At 46.1% G+C, this 26,313-nt stretch overlaps 1 protein-coding gene across 8 annotated transcripts in view; it reads right to left on the reverse strand.

Moving 5' to 3' along the window:
* The window catches only part of GREB1 (growth regulating estrogen receptor binding 1), a 135,543-nt gene that overhangs the window by 89,402 nt on the left and 19,828 nt on the right, over positions 1 to 26,313 (reverse strand). The window contains exon 1 of one of the 8 annotated variants that reach the window (XM_077844098.1): positions 367 to 827. The exons of the other annotated variants lie outside the window; for them this stretch is intronic. The gene's annotated coding sequence lies outside the window, so the exon portion shown is untranslated. Of the gene's footprint in view, positions 1 to 366; positions 828 to 26,313 lie in introns of those variants that run through there. 8 annotated transcript variants of the gene reach the window in all.

Below are 26,313 nucleotides of genomic sequence, written 5' to 3' on the forward strand. Positions count from 1 at the left end.
AAGAAACCACTAAACAAAACTTTTCCCCAGAAACAACCAGGCAGGATCCAAAAAGCGCTGTTGGCCTCTTTAGCATATCATTCACAATTCTCCTCACTGCCGCTTCCGCATCCACCTTGCTAGGGAACTAATTACTCACACCCCCTTTAGATGCCCTTGCAAACAATAAAACTAAAGGAGGCTAACTCCCCCGGTGGACTTAACCCGGTGGATGGTTCGTTCCCCTGCACTTTACTGAAAGCTAATGCTTTGCCCTTCGCCTCCTTAACCCAGACCAGGGCTATCTGTATAATGAGCAAAAAGTCAACACAGACCTATGCAACCCCAAAAGCGGGGGCTCCACTCCCAAAGTCAAATGCACCGTACCTGACAAAAAGCTGGTCGTTTCAGGCAGCACATCAACAGCCCAGCCAGCTCGAGTCAGCAAAGTGGAAGCGCCTGCAGGGGCTCCTGCCTCCCCAGGTCGGGCCGGGCCTTTGATCCCCTGGGGAACCCTTCACGCCCCCCGAGAGCCCCCCGAGAGCCCCCGAGAGCGAGAGCAGGGCGAGTGCTCGGTCAGCCTGACACCCTGGCTCCCCGGCCCCTGCCCAGAGAAGCAGAGGCAGTCAAGCCAGCCAAGGGAAAGGTTCCAAAGCCCGTATCTGCTCCCAGGCTACAACAACAACTAGAGGGGGGGAAAAAAACAACTTCAGCTGCGGCCCTTCCAAGTGGAGCTCCATGTGCCCCGGGGTTCCCGCTGGGTCAGGTGGCAAATGCCACGGCTCTCTATCTTCTCAGCACCGCGGCGTTTTGCTGGGTCACAGCGCTCTCCACGCAGGTACAGACCAATCTGTCAGGCTAACCGCCAGCGGTCAAGCCGAGTCTTTCTAAACAACATGAAAGTTTTGTACTTGGAGTGGAACCGCGTACTCTTGCGCAGAGAACAAAGGGTCAGGACAAGAGCACGGGCTCTGCCGCGGGAAGCTGGCACTCGAGTGTGCCGCAGGTGCGGGAGCCCGGGCCCCTGGCCATCATCCCCGCAAACACCAGGGGCACCCCCCACCCCTCCTCCCAGGCTCACAGAGGCGCATCCTTAAACTTCTTTTAGTTGAATCATTTCCACTACGCAAATCAAGGAAAACACCCGCCCTTGGCTGGAGCTTCCTACACATTCCTGTTGTAATTGACCCTGAAACCTCGGAATCCCAATCAAATCCTAATTGAAAAAGGAAAGGAAAGAAGGAAGGAGAGGCCGCTTCACTTGGGCTAAACGCCTTTAACGCTCATTTCTATCGTCTTGTCAGGATCGTCTAGTGGCCGGCGAAGAGGACTTGGATATGACCAGGGGTCTTTATGCCATCTACCTTTTGTGACAAAGGCCAAAGGCTCTAGTATTCGTGTTAGTGCTCCCCAGTCGGCAAAAAGAGTTCTCGGCTCTTTCTAGGCCCAGTTTCCAAAAGTACCAGGAGCTCCAGGGTGGAAGAACTCCACGTCCCAGAGCTGGTCTTTCCCCAGCTGAGCTGCGGCTCCCTAAAAGGGCCTGGGGGAGACCCCACTCATCCTGGACCTTCCAGCAAAAGCAGGGGCAGCACCCCCTAGTGGTTCTGCTTGGGTGAGGCTCTGGGGTCCAAGCAAACCCCTGGCATATGCCTTTGTCCATCCATCCATCAGGGGAGGCAGTCGGTCTGGGGAGGACCTGCGGGGCCGGTGACACTGTCTGGAATGGTGGAAACTGGACGTTTCAGGAATGTCCAACAGAAAGGGATGCTTGATGCCCTCTCCAATATCCACATGCACAGAAACTACATGTATGAAGTTTTGTTTTTTTTTAAGATTTTATTTATTCATGAGAGACACAGAGAGAGAGAAGCAGAGACACAGGCAGAGGGAGAAGCAGGCTCCATGCAGGGAGCCCGACGTGGGACTCGATCCCGGGTCTCCAGGATCACACCCTGGGCTGCAGGCGGCGCTAAACCACTGCGCCACCAGGGCTGCCCTGTATGAAGTTTTTAAATGATGCAGATATACTTAGGATATAACATGCAGCAACAAAAAGATTTTTAAATTGTTATAGAACTATAGAGAGAAAAATATATATGTACACATATGTTTTATGTAACATGTTATATGATACATATTTATATTTATATATTAGTAATACTGTGTTATTATACTATTAAATAATATATCATGGGTTACTATATATCACATATAACATTATACACTGTATACTACATATAATTAACATATATATTACATTTATACTTATATATTGAAAAATGTCTACAATGATTGCCTCTAAATGAAAGAATTCAAGATTTTTGTTACGTTTCTTTATGCCTTCCTATAATGTGCTAACTCTGCAAACTGCATTAAGTTGTCATCATCATGAAGAGAAAAGCAGCAAAGAAAAATTTGTCTTCAGGATGCCTGGGTGGTTCACTGGTTGAGCATCTGCCTTCAGCTCAGGTCATGCTCCCAGGGTCCTGGGATCGAGTCCCGCTTCGGGCTCCCTGCAGGGAGCCTGCTTCTCCCTCTGCTTGTGTCTCTGCCTCTCTCTGTGTGTCTCTCATGAATAAATAAATAAAATCTTAACAAAATAAAAAATAAAAATCTGTCTTTATGAGGACTGAATTACAATTCCCTTTTTTTAAAAAAGATTTTATTATACATTTGAGAGAGAGAGAGAGAGAACGAGGGGTGGGGATGGGGGGGGGCAGGGAAGCAGACTCCCCACTAAGCAGGGATCCCAGGACCCTGAGATCATGACCTGAGCTGAAGGCAGACACTTAACAGACTGAGCCACCCAGGTGCCCCCGAATTACAATACCTTTGAACTAACTATGCTTTCCCATTACTGTCAAAATAGGCTTTTGATGTGAAAATGGCATCGAGGTATGTAAGGAAGAGAGAGTTTATAACATGGGCTCTATCAGGATGCTTCTGGTGTGAGTCTCCCTTCTGAACGCAGATCTGCAAATCTAACAGATCTCAATGCCTATATATCTCCCTGCCATAAATCCTTTCTCCTATTCCACATCAAATGCTGTTCTCCCCCAGCCAAATCCCCTGCACGTGAACTGTGACGAGCATAGACGTATTCACCATACCAGCAGCCAACACTGACATTTGAGACCGTGACATGTTAGCTTTATTTTTCTTTCTGACCACAAAGGCTAGACGTGATGACCTTCAAAAAAGAAGGAGAGTCTCCACCTGTCCAAAAAGGGTCCTGGAGATCATAACACCATTAACAGATAAATAAGCCTTGGAGCTTATAAAATGTTTCCCTGAGAGTTTTTCATGTCACTTTAGATCTGCTTTACAAACTGTGAAGGGCTGCTTCTGCCACAGGTGCCAAACACTGACGGCTCCATTTCTGCACACTCCCCCAGTCTTGTCATGCCTGCCCATTCTATATGCATACTGTCTGTGCCATCTGCCTGGAAAGCCCTTACCCCTCAGTTGTGATATGAACTCCTACTCATCCTTCAAAACCCAGTTCTGGCATCTCTTCTATTGTGTGGTGGGCCCGACTTTCCTGAGCATTAAACTTCCTTGTTTAGGTTTAACAAGCTTCCAGAAGCCAGACTAGAGAGACAGAACTTGTGGTTGATGCATACTGCAGTATGGTATACACCCAGAGAAAGCCAAATCTTCCTATAAAAAACTAGAGACTCGGTACTCTGGCATGTGTTAAGTGCAGAAGCAATGCTGAAAAGAGGAAGCTCCTTTGAAATACCGTATATAGGGACACCTGGTTAGCTCAGCAGTTGAGCATCTGCCTTTGGCTCAGGGCGTGACCCTGGGGGTCTGGAGATCAAGTCCCACATCGGGCTCCCTGCATGGAGCCTGTTTCTCCCTCTGCCTATGTCTCTGCCTCTCTCTCTGTCTCTCATGAATAAATAAATAAAAATCTTAAAAAAGAAATACCATGGATAGAGCATTTGGTCCCTCCACTCCCACCCTATGGCCACATGCCGAATGCCAGGACACAGGCACTCACCCACAGGAGAAACATACAAGGGCTCCTCTTGACATAAGTTGAGTCAACTGAGGAGAAAGAACTAGGCCCATGAATATAAACATAATTTTGCATTTAGAAACCTCCAGAGTACCAGCTGATTCTGTCCCGGGCACCCAAAAACCAACACCTGTCAGGCCACAAGCTCTACCTGAGGACACAGAGCTCCCAGTCAACTTTCTCTCTCATTCTTATGCACACATTTTGAAAATCCAAGGGTCACAGCATCTGAAGAAGGACTAAAGCATGAAAAGAATATCCAGGAAAAGAAGACATTAAAGCAGTCAAAAAAAAAAAAAAAAACAGGATACAAAGAGTATGAAAAAAAAAAGACTTTATTATCCTCTGAAAGACTGGAGGGCCATGCTTTGTCACCAGCCATTCAACAGGATTCCCAAAAAATACAGAGAAGGAGCCCTTTGAGGTGTCCGAGGCTGTCCCTTGGTTTTAGAGTCAAGGGATGGCCTTGGGCCATTGAGTGCTGCTATTAACAAAAAATACCATACATGGAGAGGCTTCAACGAAAAGCATTTGTTTCTCATAGCTCTGGAGGCTGGAAATCCAAGGTCAAGGCGCCCATAGATTTGGTGACAGTGAGGAAGGGACAAGGGAGCTCTCTGGGGTCTCCTTAAGGGCACTAAACCTATTCATAAGCTCCCTGCCAGGACCTAATCACCTCCCAAAGGCCCCACCTCCTACCACCATCCCACTGGGGCTTAGCCTTCAACACAGGAATTTGAGGAGGACTAGAACATTCAGTCTGTAGCAGAGACCCATGGCTACTGGGTGGAAAGGCAGTGGATGTGAAAGCCACACATTTCCATGTGAAAGAGTTTTATTTATTTTTTTTTGAAGATTTTATTTATGTGAGAGAAAGAGAACACAAGCAGAGGGCAGGACAGAGGGAAAAGCAAGTTCCTCACTGAGCAGGGAGCCTGATGCGGGACTCCAACCCAAGACCCCGAGATCATGACCTGAGCTGAAGACAGACACTTGATGGACTGAGCCACCCAGGCGTCCCCTCAAAGAGTTTCAGACATTCTGTTATGCTGCTCCTATAGACAATCAGTTCTGCTATCACACTTGTTATATAATCCTGCAAATTCACACCAATAGATTGATATATTCCAGAACAACCTGAACAGTCCATGGATGTTCTGTGTGCTTAGGAGTGATTTCTTGTGCAAGAACCACTACAGTGAATGCATAAAATGGTGTCCAGCTAGACTAAGCTGCTTAGCAATTCGCAAAACGCACACCCCTCAGACATCCGCCAGCTACCTCCATCATTGCATATGCTAGAGGCACACCCGTCCACACCTGGCGCTAGAACTTTCCATAGGGTTCCACACCTCCCTCCTTCCCCCACCCCACAACAACTCATAAGCTGAAACCCTTCCAAAGCCCCCTCCCACATGCAAAGCTTCATTTCTCTTGCACTTTGTAGTAAAGTTCCATATTTGTGGTAGTCTTTAAGTACTTCAGAACTATTTTGCATGTGTAAAGCCACGTTTTCCTTTTCTAACAGGATTATATCTTTTTCTTCACTGATGAAGTTTTTGAGTGCGTGCCTGTAACCCTGATTTTCCCATGGTTCTCACTGTGCAACTTCACATGATGCAGTGATTTTTAGGAACACATATGTCTCATTAGAGCAGAATCGACTGGATAATGTATTACTATATTTCTGCACACAAACTATTTTCTGGAGTTTCTCTGATTCAAGACGAGTCTGCAAGAGAGTGCAGATTCTGGTTTGGAAAATGTGGTCGCTGCCACTGAATCACACGCCAGTCACCCCTAGTGGGTTATTTCTGGTGACCCCAAAACTTTCTGGTTTGGAAAATGTGGTCGCTGCCACTGAATCACACGCCAAGTCACTCCTAGCGAGTTATTTCTGGTGACCCCAAAACTTTCATCTCCTGCTTGGCCTTCTCCCCGCACTGACTGAGCTGGAATCTCTTCCTGGCATATGACCATTTGTTGGGGTTTTTAGCATAAAAGAAACCTGCATGTCATCCATTTTTTTCCTTCCACCAATACAAAATAAAATTCAAGCATAAGTAATGAAATCTCCATTCCTTGCTTTTGTTTATAAGAAAGTAGCCGCATCTCACGGTAGCTGTGAAGCTGGCACCTGGGTTCCTGGTGTTCCTGGTAACCCATCTGTTAGCTGTGTGACCTTCGGCAGACTCCGTGACACTCTGAGCACAGGTTTCTTTTCTCATGAGCCAAGATAACAAGGCTTACTTCAAAGAGGTTTGGTGAGGATCAAATATAAGATAATGGAGTAAAATATCGAGCACAGTTGTTGGCACTTAGGTGTTTTTCCTTTTTTTTTTTTTTTTTCTTTCTTTTTTTAGTTCTACTCAAGCTGATATTTTTGCTGGTCACAAAGCTGTCCCCTCATCTGCATCTTATGTTATCTGTCTACGTTGAACTCCTCTTCCCTCCCCAACCTTTCAATTTGGAGCTTAAAAATTGCCAGAAGGAATAAATGAAAGGTACAAAGCCTCTGAACTTTTGGGACCAACTCTTTCAGCTCCCAGTGGCCAGTTTCTCTCCTTTTGCCTCTCCCTTCCCTCAATTAGCTTGGAGCTGTCAGTTATTCGTGCATCTGACAGCTGCTAGGTGCCTCGTATACACTGGGTAGTTGAGGGCCTGGACCTCTGAGAGACTCAGTTTTCTCAGCAAAATGAGGATGATAATACCTGTATCATAGAGCTCCTGGAAGGCTTAAATGACACCAGGGCTATAAAGCACCTTTCTACTGCCTGGCACACAGTAGGTGCTCAACAAAGACTTGAGCTTTTATCAGCATCCACCATCGTGGTGAAAATGATGAAGCACAGCCCTGCTGTCAGGGAGCTTCAATTCAGAAAGATGAAGACCCCCTTTCCTTGCACTAGAACAGACCAGCGGCTCCTATGCAGGACCAGAAGGTCTGCAAACCTTTCACCTTCTACAGACCCAAACTTGCTCCAGCAAATGTTTCACTGGCTATGAAACAATGCATCTGATTATGCACACATAGGACTGGAAAGGCAGCAAGCTTGCTTAGGCATGATTCATCATTGTCTGCTGCAGTAATTAGAAGTATTTTGGTTGGTTCTAGGTCAGAATGACCCAGTTACTGTACTTTTCTTTTTTTTTTTTTTTCACTGCAGAAGTCTGTGGTGAACCTTAAAACAACAACTAAAGGCTTAGGAAAAGATAACTGCTTTGTGGCCTTTGCTCAGAAGAAGGACATTATTGGCTCCACTCCTCAGAAACAAGTCCTAATCACAGAAGCCACTAATGCACAGTCTTGGATTTTATCAGGCATAAGTATAATTTTCGTGGAATCCCGCCCCCCTTGCAACTGGAGTTCCTAGAACCTGTTTCCCCAGAACCAAGTATAAAATAAGTATCAGGAGAGTGTTTATTGGGGCACCTGGGTGGCTCAGTGGTTGAGCAACTGCCTTCGGCTCAGGGCGTGATCCCAGGGTCCTGGGATTGAGTCCCGCATCAGGCTCCCCATGGGCAACCTGCTTCTCCCTCTACCTATGTGTCTGCTTCTCTCTGTGTGTCTCTCACGAATAAATAAAATCTTAAAAAGAGAGAAAGAGAGAGTGTGCTTATTGAAGAAGTACTCCTATAAGCAAGTTTACTTTCCAAAAGTAAGGAAAAAGAGGAGTAATGACCCAAAATTAGTGATATTTGCTAAACTCTCCAGGAATAAATGAACATTTTCTACACTCTCCTTGCTCATGTTGACTCATTGGCAGGTAGAGTTTCTACATATGTAATACAACATACTTAAGTGACCCCCCAAAAGGCATGAATAATAGAGGACAGAAAACATACATAAGGACACAAAGTTGTATCACTCACATCCTTAGCATCTAATATAATTGTAATTTGTTTAAATGCATAAAAAAAAGACTGGAAGGAAATGCACATAAATTTTAACAGTGGGTATTTGGGGAAACGAATTATGGACAAATGTTTTCTTCTTCCCAATTTTCTGTATTTTCTACATTTTTTTACAAATACTCATGTGCAGTTTGTATACACAATTTTTGGAGGCAGGGGAGGGGGACACTAACCATGACATTCCATCAAACTGGAATCCACTGTGGGGCAACACTCCACGAGCTAGATGAGGGGACCCGAGTGCTGGAGCCACACTGAGGAACCACTGCCACCTCCCCCCACCAGGTTCAGGAGCCTCCGTAGAAGGGGTGCCCAGGGAAGGTGTCCTCTTAGCAGCAGCCTTCAGCTCTAGCTCAACAGCTACTCATGCATTTCAGGTGACAACTCTCCCAGAGTAAACTGGGCACCCTACTGGGGGTTAAATGGGATAGCAAATGTCCCCAGAGCTGTCCTCGAATCCAGCTGTCCTCCTGAGTCCCTGCCTGGAGCTGCCCAGGCCACCCACCTACACAACTCCTCCTCCTCTGGAACTGGACAGAGTTCAGGGCTGGGATGAATGGACTTGGACACAACTTCTCCAACCCAAGAGAGACCTGGGATGTACCCCCTCCGTGAACACCAAACTCCCCACCTTTCTAGGGCAGCCTGAGGTCCTACTCCTTCCAGGCAATTTCCCAGATTGCTCAATCCCTGCTCTAACCACCTTCTCCTTTTGAATTGTGCTCATTAAATCTGAGCGGGTACAAAAGAACATTTGTAAGAACAAGAACCTCAGATTACAGCTGCCACCCGTCGACCACTCACTTATCCCCACCCCCAGGTAACCAGTACCCTGAATTGTACTCTCACGTTAACAATTTCAACAAAATTTTTCATTTAAATTTAACTTAACATTACCCTAAAATTTAACATATATTTAACTTGACTTTCTTTTTTCTCCCTTTTTGGCGAAGATCAGCATTAATGTGCATAAAAAACACCTGGGGGGTCTTGTTGAAATGCAGATTCTGTCTCAGGTGGTCTGGGCTAGAACCCAAATTTCAGCATTCCTTTTAAACTAATTTCTTTTTTTTTTTTAAGATTTTATTTTATTTACTCATGAGAGATACAGAGCGAGAGAGAGAGAGAGAGAGAGAGAGGCAGAGACACAGGCAGAGGGAGAAACAGGCACCATGCAGGGAGCCCGACATGGGACTCGATCCCGGGTCTCCAGGATCACGCCATGGGCTGCAGGCGGCGCTAAACCGCTGCGCCACCAGGGCTGCCCTAAACTAATTTCTTTTAATTAATTAATTTAATTTTTTTAACTGATAAATGTCACTTAACTTTAAGTTTCAACCTAAGCAGCATACTGACCAATTTTTCCATTTTTAAGCTCTGTGTGAATGGACTCACACTATTATGATGTTTCTAGACTTGCTTTTTTGCTCACTACAATGTTCCTGAGGGGTTTTTTTTTTTTTAAGATTTTATTTATGTATTCATGAGAGACACAGAAAGAGGGGCAGAGACACAGTCAGAGGGAGAAGCAGGCTTCCTGCAGGGAGCCTGGTGCGGGACTCATCCCAAGACCCCAGGATCACAACCTGAGCCAAAGGCAGACAAATGCTCAACCACTGAGCTTCCCCGGGTGCCCTGTTCCTGAGATTTTTTTTTTTTTCCCTGATGTGGCCCATATCTGGGAGTCACTTGCTCTGTGGGACAGCACTTTATGGTATGAACATTCCATAATTTGTTTTCCAACTCTATAGTTTTTGTTTATGTGTGATTACAAAGGAAGCCAACATAATCATCACTGTGTGTGTCATCTACTACATACACGGTGCTCACAGTGCAGGCTGCATAAACAGCGACCCCTAGAGCAAAGAACCAGTTTAGGTTCCCTTCCTGGAAACAAGTTATCTGGTTGTTCCACGTGTTTATTCTCCTTTGTTATTGTCAGACTTTCACATTTCTGCTCATTTTGTAGCAGTGAAATGGTAGCTCACTGTGGTTTTATTTATTTTTTTTATATTTTTATTTATTTATTCATGAGAGACACAGAGAGAGGAGAGAGAGAGACAGAGACACAGGCAGAGGGAGAAGCAGGCTCCATGCAGGGAGCCCAGCAAGGGACTCGATCCCGGGTCTCCAGGATCAGGCCTTGGGCTGAAGGTGGCGCTGAACCCCGCTGAGCCACCCAGGCTGCCCTCGCTGTGGTTTTAATATGCATTTCCTTCTTTCCTGGTGAAGATGAGCATCTTTCCATGTTTGTTAACTTTCTAAATTTTTAACTATCCCTTCAGTTTATCTTACCAAACCAATAAGAGGCTTCTGTGAATATTAATATCTAACTTTTATCCTATAGTTTGATCCCCTGACCTACAATATATTCTAGATTCTCTGTTTACTGTTGTTGTACAGGGGTTTCTCCCCTGATGGGGGTGAGGGGAACTCCTCCATCTTCCTAGGTTTACTACAGATTTGGCAATTTCATTATTTTAAATACCCTATTTTTGGAATTTCTTCCCATTTTTGTTTTGTTTTAGATTTTATTTATTTATTTGAGAGAGAGGGCACAAGCAGGGAGGAGAGAGAGAAGCAGGCTCCCCAAGAGCAGGGAGCTGACACAGGGCTCGATCCCAGGAACCTGAGGTTATGACCTGAGCCGAAGGCAGAATCTTAACTGACTGAGCCACCCAGGTGCCCCTGAATGACTTCTAATCTTGAAAAAGTATCTGGTCATTCTCTTAGAAAAACTATCTAAACCTAGCAAAGAAAAAAGTAAAATTTGACAAATGTATATCATGTCATAAAAGTACTGGTATTAAAGATTTCTCCCAGAAAATACAGTTTGTACCACTTAACGCTTACAGATAGAGTATAGCTTAGCTATACAAACACTGGCTTTATAGAATATTCTATAACTATAGGTTTTATGGCTGAAAGGGAACTCAAAACTATTACCTGGTCTAACCCTCTGGCTTACAATAAACTGTCATATTATTTTAAAGACAAAGACTAGAACATTTAATCCAAGTAAATAATTCTGCTACTTTCAGTGAGGGTGTTTGTATTTTATCAACTTTTGCCATTTGTGAACAGATTTGAAAGAGATTTGTCATTAATTCACTTTGACATAAATGTGAATTTGGAATGGATGTAAAGTGATAAAAGGGTCTCCATCCTTAAAAAACCATCATTCTTCTGTTCTACTGAACACTCACCCCAGGATTTTTCTGATCTGTTCTTCAGACATAGCAAGCAAACACATGAATTCAGGGCCCCTTCCCAGCGTGCACAGAGGGAACAGGAGAGTCCAGCCTAATCTGGTGCACTGCTTCCCTGAGCCAAGTTTCATTACTGATGGAATGTGATCTTACAACCTCAGAAAGACTGATTCTGCAATCTTGTGGGTTTACTCTACTCAACAGCTGTTTGTCAATGCAGAAAGAAGAGAAGCCTACAAAAAAAAAAAAGTTAAAGGAAAGAGAAATTAAGGAATTTAGTGAATCTGTATCAGCAGAACAATAGATGTAGCAGACCTTGTTAAATTACTGGTCGAATGGGGACTAGGGGACATAGCCTCCCAGGCCACTCTGCCTATTTCTTTACAACACTCATCACACCAACAATTCACGCTTCAATGTCTGTCTTCCCACAAGACCATGAACTCTATGAGGGCAAAGACCACATCTGTTTTGTGGATTACAGACTCTTTAGAGTCCAGCCCATGCTGGCTGTCTGCATTTACTTCCTGATTGAATGAATGAGTGTGGTCCTGCTATTTAGAGAAAAAAGATTGTCCAGGAGACACACAGTCCATCTAATCCACCAGGCGCCCAGGTTTACTCTTGGATCAAGTTTCACCACAAGACATTTTAACCCCACCAGTTTGGTCCCTCATGGAATCCTCTTCTCAGAGTTTCACTATAATTCTACAACCTTGACTTTTTTCCAACACCATCACGGAAAACAGCTATATGGAACTGGCTCAAGCATTTGCTAACATTAAGCCCACTATGTTACAATATCATTTATACACAATCCCACAACATAAATTATTTTGAGAATTTAATGCCAGAAGGAGAAAATTCTTTCCCCTGAAACTGGTATGTTTCTCCCTTTCTGGTAATATGCCTACTTGCACTTATCACTTCCCCATTTTGTGCTGACTGCCAGATAAATAGTGATAAACGCATTTAAAAAATAGGCAATTACTAATTTCAGGAAAAAGAGAAGGCTCTGTGAGAAAAAAGGAAAATTAATAGTAGCACGTACAAGGCTCAGCTGTCAAAATGTTTACATTACCAGAATGATGTATATGTTGAATTGAGCTATCAAAAACTATTAACAACTATATTGGGAGGATGGAGGCCAGGAAGGAGGTATCTGTACGGGGAAAACAGGGCATGTGTGAAAGAAAGAAAAATGCTTATCTTCCATATCAAGCAGTTAATAAATATTACCCAAAATTCAAAAACCAAGAAGTAGCAAAATATATTCTTTAGAATTGTCAAGATAATTACCAAAAGAGGATTGAAACTTGTTGCCTCCCAAAAATAAGAAAAGGGATGAAAGAGTAACTGCAGAGAACAAGACTGCAATTAGTAGTTGACATACAATAGCTTTATTTTTTCTTCACTAAAATTCTTACTAATGAGAAAATTAAGGTTCACAGACACCAAGTAACCAAGATCGCACAGCTAGTATTCAAGGCAGATTTACTGAAATCTATCCACAACATTATACTCCTTCTCTACTCTGCTAGATTAAAAGAACTAATGGCATAAAGGAAGAAAGCTTAGAGCCACGTGGTCTCATAAAATGCTATAATATATAAAGAAAGAAAACAAGTGAGTGAAGAATGATGTTTAAGGCCATTCATAAGGGGGCAGCCCGCGTGGCTCAGCGACTTAGCGCCACCTTCAGCCCAGGGCCTGATCCTGGGGACCCGGGATCAAGTCCCACGTCGGGCTCCCTGCATGAAGCCTGCTTCTCCCTCTACCTGTCTCTCTCTCTCTCTTTCTCTCTCATGTCTCTCATGAATAAATAAATAAAATCTTTAAAAAAAAAAAAAAAAAGACCATTCATAAAGTTAGGGTTATTTTAATCCACATGAACTTGAGCCCCTAATGAACTTTTTTTTCCTACAACAAACTAAGTTGGCATTTATAAAAGTAGGCTTTAATAAAACCCAGCCAAATGTCCAATCCCTTTATGCAATGCTGGGATAAGCCTTTGGAAGCAACACCAACCACACAGAACCAGTTGTTGGGTCCAAGGTAAGCTAAACTCAGAAGAGCATTTAAGCCCTTAAGTTTACAACCAAGAATCGGCCAGGAGGACCTCAGAGCACAGTGTAGAAAGGATGCTGTGAATCAGGGAAGAGGGAAGATATGCCACAGATGGAGACAGGTGTGGGAACATCCAGGCTAGGGATTCAGAACCAAGTCTTTGAATTGTGACAGGGTTTGGGGACCATCACATGACACACCCTAGAGAGGATGAACAGAACTGTCTTCCATGAACTGCACAGAGCCCGATGCCCATTCAGCCAGTGACAAGATGACTGATGTGTTTTGGAAAGCACAGGATGAAAAGCAACGATAAGACGAAAGCAGACCAAGGCCAAATCTGTCCCAGACAATGAGGTCATGCTGACCTTCTGAGGAGAAGAGGATGTTCAGACAGGACATGGTACTGCAAGGCAAATGCAAAAATATCCAAGTGCTATTTACAATCCTGCAGAAGCAGCTATTTTAAGGATTTACTATCCACCTGATAGGGATGGCACATGACCTGCCCCAAAAGGATGCTCTGGCCAGGCATTTTGCATGTCATTTCAATTTATCTAATGCAGTCCTATGAGTTCAACTGGAGAGGAAGCATGAAGGCCAGAAAGATGGGGTGTCTTGCCCAAGGATATACAATGTCAGTAAGAGGCAGAGATGGGACTTGGATGCACATCTATCACACTTGTAAGCCAGTGACCACTCCACCTTTCCTCTTAGCCAGTTCCATCTCTGAATACTGGATACTAGCCTGAAGAGATGAGCAAGACTCCGCCCGTGTTCTGTTCAACCCAGACCTCGGGCTACAGAGCCAGGCCAGAGTTTCAGACCACACCCACCTCCCACAGAGAGGGCTGACTGCCCCACACTGTGATCCTGAGAACCTTCCCTTCTGTCTGTCCTGCCACCCAGCCTCAGGTCGATGCAGCCCACACAGTCAGGCTGTGCCACCTGCCTCTACTGCAGGCCTGGTCTGGTCTAGCCTGAGCAGCCCACCCCCTACAGACCTTGCAAAAAGCTCTCTCCTTTTGTGGGTCCTCACCGAGCCTTACCAGTGATGTGCAGATCATCTTCTGTAACTAACGCCTTCTCCTGAGAGGAAGGAGGGGGATAAAAGGGTGAATTTCATATTTGAGCCTTTATTTATTAGGAGTCTACATTTCCACTGGCACATTTAAGACCAATGTTATTGTTCTGTGTAGGTGTGTTTCCTGGGATGCACTAAGTTACTATACCTTTTTCTGGGAATAAAGAGGTCTTCAACTGAGCCTGTATGAACCCCAAGAAAAGATTGGCCCAAGTATGTCCTTAGAGACCTTCATTCTGTGCCAGGCACTTCAAGCCAATCAGTCAAAAACACGGTGACTATTCACCAGGACCCCCAAACCATGAGCTATGTGGGCTGTGAGCACAGCCCCCCAGGGGCAGAGAGGCAGGGGCAGCCCTCCTGGGATTGACAACGCTCCCTGTACATCACCTGGAATAGGAAGCAGGAAGGAGACTGGCCAGAGAAACCCAAAACAGCAGAGCTATGCCCAGCTCCTCCTGCCTTTCTGGTCTGACTTTCAATCACGACTTTGGGATTTCTGCCTAAGACTGTAGACATCTATCCAAAGGGATGTCCCTTAGAACCCAAGGGTGCTAAGACCTCTGCAGGCCCCCGAGTTGAGAACAGGATGCCCAGTTACTGTGTCCAAGGAAAGACACGCATTATGAAGCCTACATTTGCAAGCAGGTTCCAATCAACACATTTCTGTGGAGTACCTAAAACTAAATAGCAGTTTGTCTGCCAAGTAAAGCGCCATGGAAAACTTTACACGCAGCATAGAGTAGAAAACAAGAAATGGCATGCGTTAGTTGCATTTGATAAATTTTCAAATAAATTTGCATTTTTCACACGGTAACATCAGTTTCGAATTAGAACAAGCTCCAGGATGACGATTACAGTAGAGGTATTGCAGCTGCTGTTGTTTCTCAGCCCTCAATATCTGAAGGAGAAACGTGTCTGGGTTCAGGGACACGGGGTTGAGCAGAAGTGAGATTACTGCACGGCAGCTTTTCAAATCCAGGTGAACCTGCATAGACAGATGTCCACACAGGACACGATTGTTTTATCTTTCAAAACTGGAGAGACTGACATATTTCAAATTTTTCTTCACCTTGGAATATCAATCCATTTCAAGAGTCCAGCATGAGCCCATCCATGCCTGATTGGTGAGTTCTGAGCCTCTGCTATGTGCCTGCTGCTTGTGTGGCTGCAGAGCAGCAACAGAGATGATGCACCACACACATGAGAGCCACTTGTTGACTGTGTGACCCTGAAAACGTTACTTACGCTCTGTATCTCAGTTTTCTCATCTGGAAAATGAAGATAATGGTGCCCCAAAGAGGACCACACCCTACTCCCTGAAATTTGTGAATGTCACCTTCCATGGCAAAAAGGACTTTGCAGAAGTGATTCAAGTTACAGACTTGGAAACTGGGAGATTATCCCAGATTGTCCAATGGTCCAGTCTAGTCACATAAGTCCTTAAAGGAGGAAACCTGTGTCTGTAGTCAGAAAGAGATAAGACAAGGAAAAGAAGAGGAACAGGAGAAGGAGGGGAAGAGGAAAGGGGAAGGGAGGGGAAGGAGGGGGAAGGGGGAAGAAGAGGAATGAGAGACTCCAAGTATCACCAGGAGGGACTTGACCAGCTGTTGCTGGTTTTGAAGATGGAATAAGGGAAGAGCCAGAAAATGCTGGAAGCCTCTGGAAACTGGGACTAGCCCTCAGCAGACAGCCTACACCTTAATGATGCCAACAACCTAAAAGAGCAAGGAAACAGATTCCTCCTGGAGTAGCCAGAAAGGAACATGGCCCTTCAGACACCTTGATTTTTGGCCCTTAGAGACCAAGACCTCCCAGAATCGTAAGATAAATCTGAGGTGGGTTTTTTTTTTTAAAGCCATTGAATTCATTATGTTTTGTTACAAGAGCAACAGGAAACTCATAGCACAAAAGGCGATCGTAGAGATGGGAAGGGTCTAATCTGCAAAAGACTTGAAGCATGACTTGCATCTAAGTCCTTCCCACCTCACTTAACTTTTCAAAGGGTGAACAAGTACATACAGTTCATATTTTCACAGAACTTCAGTCTTACAGAAGAGGACATGAAACAATTAAACAAGTAATTATATAAAATGTGAAAGGGTCAGGGGCACCTGAGTGGCTCAGTGGGTTAAGCGACTAACACTTGGCTTCCACTCGGGTCATGATCTTAGGGTCCTGGGATCCAGCCCCACATCAGGTTCTGCGCTCAATGAGGAGTCTGCTGTAGTTTCTCTCTCTCTCTCTCTCTCTCTCTCTCTCTCTCTCCTTGTGCCCTCCCCACTACGCTCACGTGCTCACTTGCTCTCTCTCTCTCTCTCTCTCTCATAAATAAATAAATCTTAAAAAAAAAAAAAGGTTAAAAAAATGTGAAAGGCCAAAACAGGGAAAACACAGGACAATCAGCCACAGCTGCTCAGACTCCCCAACTTCACAGAAACTTAATAAAGACCTTCAAACATGGTCAGTGCCCATGTCCAGTGCCTTCCATTAACAAGGCAACGGATGGTAACACCAAAATAGCTCTCACTACAAAACAATATAGGTAACTGTATCCACCTAGGCTATCTCAAACTGTATTCAACTACTGGTCTAATTAAAAGGGAAAACAAATAATGTTTTTCTGTCAAAGCTTTCTGAACAAGATCTTCCAATAAGGTAAGACTTGTGAGGGTATCTTTTATATAAAAAGTCACCTGTTTATATCTTATGCTTACACTTTCTCTCGTTTCACTCTATTCACCTACTAGAGCTGGATGAGTTGCCCAAGTGCTACTCAGATTGCCACCAAAATGTCAACAGAGTCCAAAGTAAGTTGCTTTCACTGGTTTTGGCCTTGGCTAATTGAAGCACCTGCCTAAGGCCAGGACTGGCTAAAAGATCGGTACTAATTATCACCCCCATGCTCCCTAACTGCAGCAGCGCATCCCAAAAGCACAGACAGGACTCATCTTCTACGAGGAACCCTGGAATTCTAAAACCCAGAGTCTGAGACACAGATGAAAAGCCCCAGAGAGAAGGAACAGTGACCTTTCCTACTGAAAAGAAAAAACAGTCACATTACCTGGACAGTCCAAAGTTACCTTTAAGTGAGCATAACTTTCCCCTAAAATGTTTTAATGTGTTCGCTTTCAGCTTTTAGTGATTCTGAGATGATAAATTCCCGCCAGAAAGGATTCTCATGCTCCTCGTGACCTTGACATAAGACACCTATCTGGAAAGGAGCCCCCTGTGTCCCCAAACAGGTTGTCCACCCCAGATTGCAGGAGATGAAAGAGAGCTAGGTATTGCTAGTAATTAAATATGCAAAGACCATTTTGTTAGAGTCGCTGGTTCTCTTTTTCCCTTTGCCTTTGAAGAAATGGCACTAAATCACCTTCTCTAGTAAAATGCCCACAAGCAAAGGGAAAGAAACAACCACCTCTCCTAGGAAAACTCTCTGGGTCTGGCGAAGTTACCAGCACCTTCTAATAATTCCTAAATGTTTCACTACCAGTTGCTAAATGTAACAGAAACAAGAATCACATTAACACTTTAAAACAGGAAGATCATGGGACGCCTGGGTGGCTCAGTGGTTGAGCATCTGCCTTTGGCTCAGAGCGTGATCCCCGGGTCCTGGGATCGAGTCCTGCATGGGGCTCCTGCAGGGAGCCTGCTTCTCCCTTTGTTCCTCCCTTCTGTCTCTACCTCTCTCCTCTGTGTCTCCCATGAATAAATAAATAAAATCTTTTGGGATCCCTGGGTGGCGCAGCGGTTTAGTGCCTGCCTTTGGCCCAGGGCGCGATCCTGGAGACCCGGGATCAAATCCCACGTCGGGCTCCCGGTGCATGGAGCCTGCTTCTCCCTCTGCCTGTGTCTCTGCCTCTCTCTCTCTCTCTGTGTGACTATCATAAATAAATAAAAAATAAATAAAATCTTTTAAAAACACAAACAAAAAACAGGAAGATCATAAGCCTGCCCGAGAGTCAGACTGATAAGTAAAGCAAGATAGACAGGTAGACAGGTGGGCAAGTCCCTTTGAACAATGCCTCCGGGGCAGGAAGCCCATTTCTACTGGGTGCGGAAATACCAAGCACTTTACTTTGTTTTCAATAACTGAGTGAGGTGGTTGTCACTGTCACCTTTTCTACAGGTAAAGAACAGACTGATCGCACAGGACAGCACGGGCTTGATTGGCTCTACTTTGGCACACTTGTGGCACCGTCAGTTTGTGGAAACAATTCACAAAACGGGAATGTCAAGGCACGTGACTTTCAAATAGCACATTTTCTAAAAGCCCTGCAGCTTCCAATAAAATGCTATGACAAGTATTTTATACGCATTTTCAGGGAGCCATGACCTTTTGTGGACTTCCAGAGCAAGAAATGGGAAAATGCTTGCAAACATAACAGGGAAGTGTTGGAAAAGTTACCCACTGAACAAAGTTGGTCATGGTTATACCGAAAACAATTGTTAATACATAGATTTTTGTTACTAGGATAATTTCTTGAAGGATGGACTTTCAAATTAACTAGCTAATATGCTGTAATTCCTTACAACGTCATAGGGACTCCTTACTGTTCCAAAGTACATGTTGCCCTGTGATACCCAGCAGCTCAGAAGGCCAAATTATTTGGAAATACAGTCACTGCTGATGCAATAAGTTAAAATGAGCTCATACTCGAGTAGATTGGGCTCTTAATCCAACATGACTGGTGTGCTTATTAAACAGGGGGATTATGGGATGCCTGGGTGGTTCAGCAGTTGGGCGGCTGCCTTCGGCTCAGGTCATGATCCCAGGACGAGGAAGCAAGTTCTGCATCAGGTTCCTGCAAAGAGACTGCTTCTTCCTCTGCCTATGTCTCTGCCTCTATGTGTGTGTATGTGTCATGAATAAATAAATCTTAAAATAAAATAAAAGGGGGGGATTTAAACACAGACACGCACAAAGGGGGAACACCACATAAAGACTGGAGCAACGCTGTTGTGAGCCAAGGAACCACTGGAAGTCAGGAGAAGGGCCTAGAACAGATTCTCCCCTGGTACTTTAGAGGGAGCCTGGCCCTGCTGCCACCTTGACCTCGGACTCTGAGGCTCCAGAACTGGGGGAGAATGTGTGCTACTCAGTTTATGGTACCCTGTTATGTAGCCCAAAGAAACTAATTCAATGATCATCTTAGTCCATTCAGACCCCTTTAACAAAATACCATAGTGTGGTCCCCTTTAACCACATACCATATATGGTTTGTACACACCAAATGTATTTCTCTCAGTTCTGGAGGCTGCAAGCCTGAGATCAAGGTGCTGGCGTGGCCGGGTTCTGGAGGGGACCCTCTTCCAGTTTGCAGACGGCCACCTTTTCACCGTCGGGCAGAAGGGATGAGGGAGCACCGTGGGGTCTCCTTTACAAGGGCATGGACCCCACTCACAGGGCTCTGCCCTCATGCCCTTCGTACCTCCCAAGGAACCCAGGTCCCACTTACTACCACATAGGGGGGTAGGTTTCAAAATATGCATTTCGGGGGGGGGCACACCAACATTCAGTCAATAGCAGTGACTTAAACCTTATCTTAACCAAGAGGACCTTTCCAAGCTCCCTCCAGAAAGGGGGGAAGGGATTCCCTCCCTGCCCTTTGTTACAGGGTGCCCCCTTTCAAACAAGAGACTGTGCACTCCCTGCACAGTGGGAAGAAGGGATTTGCATGGGATGACTCAAAACGAGAAACCAGGTCAAACCCCTCTGCTGGAACTTTGAACCAGGAGATGCAGACGGGAGGAACAGAGGAAGAAGTAGGCACACAGCTCGCTGCGGGTCACGCTGGTGGCAGAGCCCAGGACAAAGTCCCACAAGCTCCTACACCAAGGACCCAGAACAGCCTTCAGCCCAGACACACTCAGTCTCAGGCTGGGTGCAGCCAGCCGGCGACAACTGCTGTCCCAAGTGCACCTTCATGCCTCATACAGCAAAATCCTTCACTTGAATTGACTTCAGGGAGTCTCTAGTTCTTGATTAAATGAGGCAAAATTAAAATACCTGATCTGTTACTGCACTCACGGGCATCTCCACTGAGCACCTGCAGCTGACTTGCCAGCTAACCAGCAAAGGCTGGAGGATAAAGAGAACACATAAGTCCTCAGCCATTTCTTTCTTTTTTTTTCTTTTTCTTAAAAAAGACTCTATTTATTTATTCATGAGAGACACAGAGAGAGGGGATCCCTGGGTGGCTCAATGGTTTAGCGCCTGCCTTGGGCCCAGGGTGTGATCCTGGGGTCCTGGGATCGAGTCCTGCATCGGGCTCCCTGCAGGGAACCTGCTTCTCCCTCTGCCTGTGTCTCTCATGAATAAATAAATAAAACCTTTTAAAAAAGAGAGAGAGAGAGAAAGACACACACACACACAGAGAGAGAGGCAGAGACACAGGCAGAGGGAGAAGCAGGTTCCCTGCAGGGAGCCCGATGCAGGACTCGATCCCAGGATCCCAGGACCCCAGGATCACACCCTGGGCCCAAGGCAGGCGCTAAACCATTGAGCCACCCAGGTGCCCCATCTCGGCCATTTCCACATTTGGTGACTGACCAAGAGCTCGGCACCTAACAGCGCTCAGCAAACACTGTTCAAAATTCATCCCCTCGATACAGCCATGTGGAGCGGGGGGCACCCACCAGCTGCCATCTGATGGCTCTGTAAAGGTGTGGGGGCCCCAGGGACTGGGGTGGCCGATGTTTCAGTATCATGGGGACTGGCATGAACACCTGTCAGGGCAGCAGGGGAAGGTCCTCAGTCGTGGTACTGGGGGTAGCCACCACATACTCATGACATCCCAAGGAGACAAGATCGGCACATTGTGGGGGACGAGACCAGACAGTGAATACCTCCACGCTGAAAAAGGAAGAACAGACTATTGAAATTTATAGAGAAGGGATAGCAATAAGAGAGAAGTTTGGAGGGCTGAACTCCAGAATGCTCATAGCCCCACCCATCCAGCCCCATGTGGCTCCTAACGTGGAATCCGTGACTGCATCCTTGGGAGGCCTTCTTCGCTGTCTGGCTCATACGCTTCATACCTAAGAACTCATTCCTAATCACTAACCTCAATCCCCCTTCCAATCAAGCCCATTTCTCATTTTAAATCTGAAACCTACCAGATATGTGATCCATTCATCTATTCAACAAATTTGCAGGGGAGAGGGGGCCTTCTACGTGCCAAGCACTGTACCAGGCATAGCACCCAGCTTGAAGACCCTCAGCCTAATGGAAGACACGCTAAATACAGCACCATAGTGAGTGACCCTAGGGAAAGGCACCCAACTCGGCTGGGAGAGGGGAGGTCGTGCAGGTGGCCTGAAAGAGCTGTTTCCCAGGTTATGGAGGAGAGCCAGCAGGAGGCAAGGCGAGGCAGGAGCATCACCTTTGGGCTGAGTGAGAATCCAGCCTCACCTTGGGACGGGGGACAGACAGGGGTCACAGGAAGGCAAACGTGCAAGACACGAGCCCCTGCCGTACATCCATAGCCTGGCTCATCTGGGTAACCCTGGGCCACTGCACACACCAAAGAACTTTCTGACACATCAGCATGACAGGAAGCTGGAAAAATAAGCAGGGCCAGATGGCTAAGAAGCTTGGTCTTAGCAGGCCATGTCAGGAAAAACTCTGTGCTCTGTTCCTAGAGATCGAGGTGGAAGGGCTTCCCAGAGCAGTGCTCCCAGCCTCCTGGCCCTCACCACTCGGCACAGGTGACAGCAGCCACTGCTCTTTCATCTAATATGCAGAACCAACCCAGAAAAAGCCTATGAGCCCTGGTGACTGTGTCCCTTTCCCCTCCTTACACGAGGCAGCTTCCTACATAACATCAATGTGAAACTTCCCTTGGATGGGAACCCCCCTGAAAGATCTAGCCTGGAGTTGGGGGGCCTGGGAGTATTAAGTAGGCCATTTGGCCCTCACACCTTCACCACACATCCCCAGCAGATCCGAGGTGAGACTCTGGTCTCCATCCAACTTCTCCACCTACTGCAGCTGGAACGAGGGTATAAAGAGAATGACTGGCCTCATCAGCCCCTGAGCCCCACAGGAAAGCACAGCAGGGTCTGAAGGCCCCCCCCCCCCCCCCCCCCCGCCCATGGCACAAGCTGAGCTGCATTCTGGAAGGCATGGGAGGCAGCAGTGGTAGGAATGTGAGCCAGGAGCAGGGTCTAGCCATCCAGGGAAGAGCAGCCAAGGAGAGTGAGCAGTTACGGAGAGTGAAAGGAGAGAAGGGACGTCCTCCCCTCTCCAAACACACCCGCACAGGATGTGCGGTGCACCTGGAAGTCACCTGGCCGTGGAGACAAGGAAGGATGCTCATGTTTAAGGGATGGAATCAATCTAAGCCTCTGGGAGAAGCTGCAGGAGAGAGAAGATGTGAGTGCATCCCGGATGAGATGCATCTGGGGAGCCCCCCAGCTGGCACTGGGACCCCCCTACCCCCGCCAAGCCCAAAATCAGGTGTGAGGGACAGACAGCACTGGTTGCTGTCATTCATGTGAAATCCATTATGTCCGGCAAGATGGGCCATCTCCACTTTTCCACGTTGAGTGCCCAGATGACAGATTTGCCAAGACAGGTTGAAAATAATGGACCACTGAGCTCTAATGAGGTTTCTCGGGGACGGTGTTCCAAAGCGTGCCCCACGGGCTGTCCTGCATGGCTCAATCCGGCCCCCTGAGCACGTCGTGAGGGCCCCTCAATCACAAAGGCTGGAGAAAGTGAATGAATGTCCAGTGCCCCCAGGAGTCTGGAGTATTTCACAGAAACGCTAGGAGGCTGAATCAAGAATAATGTCAGCGGATTTGGCCTCTGCTCTCAGATAAATGTGCTGTCACCTCCTGTTCCCAGAGGAGGGGCTGATGAATGATCACTCTGCCCAGAGAACATCTGCTCCGTCCTCTTAGGCAGCATTCCTCTCGGGGAGACACAGGAGGGGTTGGTGAAGTGACCACCTTGAAGCCACCAGGTCAGTGCCCCCTGCCCTCCCTCCACACGCAGGCGCCTACGGAGAGCCTCAAGTCTCAAAGGGCTTCCCGCAGAGGGGGGAGCCAGATGGTGCCTGCAAAAACCTCACAGAGGCCAAGACACAAGGGAAATGGGACAGAGAGAAGTTGCCTTGTTCACATGGACATCATTTAAGATAAAGAAACAACCTAATATCTTCTTGGAGAGTCCCAGGCATGGAGGTAATGATGTCTGCATTCAATCACTGTTTTGCTACCTACCACATTTCCTCTTATCAGATCTAGACGCTGAGCCTTTCCTTTTTTTTTTTTTTTTTTTTTTTTTGAGAGTATGGTCTGCATCTGACTCAACCTCTGTTACCTCAGCACTGGCCATAATGCCAGGCACATGGTATATTATTCAGAGAACACTGAACACAGGATTGAGTGATGAGCAGATGGACAAATAGATGGGATGTGTGGGTAGGTAGGTGAGGGGATGGATGGATGGATGGATGGATGGATGTGTGGGGGTGAGGAGAGGGTAAGGGATGGATGTTCTTGCTTTTTGAAAGCAAGACCAAGAATTCTCAATTAATTAGACTGATCAAGAAATAGGATGTTCATGTCAATTTAAGTTTCTGAAGAGTCAGAATTAAATTCCAACCCAAGGCTAGAGAAGCTTAGAAAAGAGAGAAAATTCTATAGGCTAAGAAGATCAAGGAAGACTTCCTTCAGGAAATAGGCCTTCAAGGGTGACTAAGAGGTTCCCTAGGAGCCCAGGACTGTGCTAGAGACTCAGGGAGTGAAATGATGGCAGAGATCTTGAATGTCGTTCCCAGACAAATTAATTCCAATGGCCAAGATCCTTAAAACTTCCTTCCTAAGAAACCCATCCTTCAGTTCTGAAATCCCTCAGGGATGACTTAGAGCCTCACTCTTCCCACATTGGAGCTAAGTCAAAGACGCCCACCTCTCTCTGCTGGGGAGATGAGCTGCGGACCCCCAATAGACCCCTCCCCAACCCAGAACAGATGAAAAAGTGTCCTTCCTTGCAAAAGCAAAGAGAATATAATTGATTAATCTGCAAATCTGTCCTGCCTACTCATGGTCCCATTTATGAAAAATAAGCAGGAAAACAACCAGATTCAATTAAGCCTACTGTTTTTAAACTTTTCTTTTCAGCCCAAGAACAGAGAACTTTTGACTTTATCAAATTCTCCCTTCCCAGGCAGACGGGGTGATGAAAGAATCTATAACCACCTTCCCACATCACCATTCCCTGGGTTCCTTTACCCAAGCTGCTCCAGCCACAGAAGGAGGGTCACTTTGACCTGATTATCTTTGTCTATAAATCTTAAAACGTATTCACTTAAGTAAAACATAAAATTAGCTAGTCTGCATAAAGTGTCTCTTGAGTTGCTGGGAAGAGTCATTTCTTTCATTCTTAATTGAGAGGACTCTTCAGATCCAGCGCTGGGTCATTGAGCACCTGCATGTTTTTTAAACGAGCCTTTCCATTGCCTCTTAAGAGGTCTGAGACCTTCAGTCAGGTGGGGAAAGAGGCTCAGGGGACTGATCGCCTTGCTCCATCCCAGTTCAGGCAACCTCACTGTGCCTTCCACCAAACAGAGAGTGCTCCTAAATCCTCAGCCCTACAAGCTCAAGATGATTTTTTTTTTTCTCAAGCCTTAGGAAACATGCAAATCTCCCCTTGCCCAAATGTTTTCAAGAAAAATCCTGTGGGGTGGGGGAGGTGGAGAGGGGGACGGTGCTGGGTGGTTCAGTCAATTAAGCTTCAGCTTTGGGATCATGGGCTCAGGTCATGATCAGAGGTCCTGTGACTGAGCACAGAGCCAGGCTCCCTGCTCAGCAAGGAGTTTGCTTCTCCCTCGTCCTCTCCCCCTCCCCCCTGCACATGCTCCCTTACACACCCTCTGTGTCAAATAAGTTTTTTTTAATCTTTAAAAAAATAAATAAAAATCTAAAAAAAATAAAAACTTGCAGGAGTCATATCTTTTTAGTGCATTATTAAATACTTACAGCATAGCACATAGTAAGTATTCACTCAGTATTTGTCGAGTGCAGTAGTCTTTATTTATAGGAAACAAGATGCCCTGAATTCCCATTCCTCCACCTGGAATGCCATCCCCTGCTCTGTTCCCACTCCCTCACAGATTTTCAGGGATGTAAGGCCAATGTGCCTATGTTGGATGCCCCATTCTGCCTTTGCTGGCTGGGGCACCTTGGGGAAAACTTGACTTCTCAGAGCTTCAGCTCAGATAGGGATGGGGGGGGTCACACCAAAAAGGCTACAACCTCTGGAAAAATGTTTGATGGAAAGTGGACAGAGAGTGACCTTCTCCTGCCACTTCATCAAAGTCTGGCTCCCCAAGGCCATTCACAGGGAGAAGCTTTGTTGTCAAAGACACTATGGGAGGAGGTGAACCCCACACCCTGAGCCCAGACTTCACCAAGCCCGGCCTACAGGAGCCGACTGGAAGGGCTCCCACGGCCAGAGGTGGGCAACAGGAGAGCCAACAACAATAATTACTTCACTGAATCTAGCACTCTGTATGTGTTAACCATCCCCACATTCATAAAAATACAACACCAATACGCATCGGTCAGCTTTGGAGGATGCTAGGGTACCAACCCATTATTCTGAAACCCGTTGGACAAACAGCCAAGCGCTTCTCCTGCCTCTCCCACGTAAACTGTATTTTAGAGTAGCCGAAGAGTGATGAGGTAAAGTCCTCCAGAAGAATTCCAGCAAATACAAAAAGAAGGAATTATGAATTAAGGTGTCATCGTTTTAAGGCCCCTGATGAAATCAGGATCTTGGCAGTGACAGTTGTGGCTACAACCCATTAAAACATTTGATGGGAAATTTTTAAATGGACAGATCAGGCTCAGATCCCTGAACCCACTGGCCTATCCTAACATCACAGAGCGGACAACCAGACACGATGTGCCTCCTGCTATGATGCAATATAAGGTACAATTCATCACTTGGACATCTCTGGCCAAATACTAAACCTCAATGTGATCTCAAGCCTCTAAATCAAGACATCAGTTTACTGAAT

Source organism: Canis aureus, chromosome 12 (assembly GCF_053574225.1).
Source record: "Canis aureus isolate CA01 chromosome 12, VMU_Caureus_v.1.0, whole genome shotgun sequence".
In the NCBI taxonomy this organism is placed as follows: domain Eukaryota; kingdom Metazoa; phylum Chordata; class Mammalia; order Carnivora; family Canidae; genus Canis; species Canis aureus.